This window comes from Atta colombica, unplaced genomic scaffold (genome assembly GCF_001594045.1).
Source record: "Atta colombica isolate Treedump-2 unplaced genomic scaffold, Acol1.0 scaffold65, whole genome shotgun sequence".
NCBI lineage: Eukaryota > Metazoa > Arthropoda > Insecta > Hymenoptera > Formicidae > Atta > Atta colombica.
This window is the reverse complement of record NW_017259556.1, coordinates 925,850-927,335: the sequence shown is the minus strand read 5'-3', so window position 1 is coordinate 927,335 and position 1,486 is coordinate 925,850.

The following is a 1,486-nucleotide window of genomic DNA, read 5'->3' as shown; positions in this document are numbered from 1 at the left end:
TACATCTATCTTCCTTTCTGTATGTGTGTATCAATAGGCCTATTCTTTTTGACTGAACTTTTGCACCAATTCATCCTTCTTCTTCTTCTTCTTCTTTCTTCCTGAAGAGAAAAGGAAGAAAGATGAAGAAGAACTGCAAAAGTTTAGCCAAAAAGAACAGACCTTATGTAGAAGTATATATTATTGCGTATAGGCATTATGCATCAAGTTATTTTCTTCGTTTCTTTCTCATCACACTTCCATTTCTTCCACTGTTATACAATAGTAATAATAATATTTATAATAATAACAATTATAAGAATACGAACTTTGATAATTATCTAATGTCGCCAGCGCGACACATTCTAGCTGTCGTATTTTATTTATATGAAGAACATGACTACTTTATACGGCGGCTGAACCAAGAAGTATATCTTCATATTCTTACTTCCTGCTTAAATTGCTAAGTGATGATCGCAAATTTTTTCTTGCAAGTACTGTTACCTGAACATTGTGTAACTAACATCATTTATAAGCAAGAATAAAAAAGATGTTTCTACAAATATTTTAATTAACCTGTCGGAAATTGAAAATGTTCATGTTTGAGAACCTTTTTAAAGTAAAAATTCTGCGACGAACAAATTAATTTTAAAATTTTACATTTTCATCTCACTCTGAGATGCCGACGGGAAATCGCAAATCGAAGGCTGCATATCTTTTGATATAGCATAAGGTGTCTGTTTTAACGTGTAAATATATAAATAATTATTTGCAATGCAGTAAGTAAAATAATTGGCGTTTAATTGGCGAGATACAGTGCATTTTTTTCGTTTGCTGCTCTTCGACGCGTAAAAAATCGATCTATAAAGGAACGAATATTGGATTGTTTGAATCGCTAATTCGAGAGCTCGAAAGAGAGTTCGGATCGAGCCGAACGTTTAAAGAATCTACATCACACGATGATTTTTAACAAGCGATCATTTAATCCGAATTAGCAGAATAAGTGATTTTTGCAAGTGATACAAGACAGTATTTAGAGCATGTACAATTGGAGGAAGTATATTTATGTCATTTTATAATTTGATGAACATTTTTCTTAGAATTCTTCATATAATTTTTCAGAATTTTTATGTGAATTTCTGTACAATTATCTTTTTAGACAATTTTCTGTATGAATTGAAACACATTTCTAAAGTGTTATGCAAGTTTACATCTTTTCTAAAACTTTTCATTTATGAATTTTAAAATAATCTAAGATTTTTAAGATTTATCATTCTATAATTTCTAAAGAAAAATTTATAGAATCTGAAAAAGTTTAAGGTATTTAAGTTATTTTTTCAGAAAGCTTCATAAATTTAAGTATTAAAAATTTTTAAAAATATTATGAGATAATATAAAAATTTTTCCAACAGGATTAAAAAAAAATTAAAAATTACGAACTTCTTCGATTTGATATTTAATTAATTATATTACTGTACAAAATTTTTTGTTAGATTGTTTTACACAT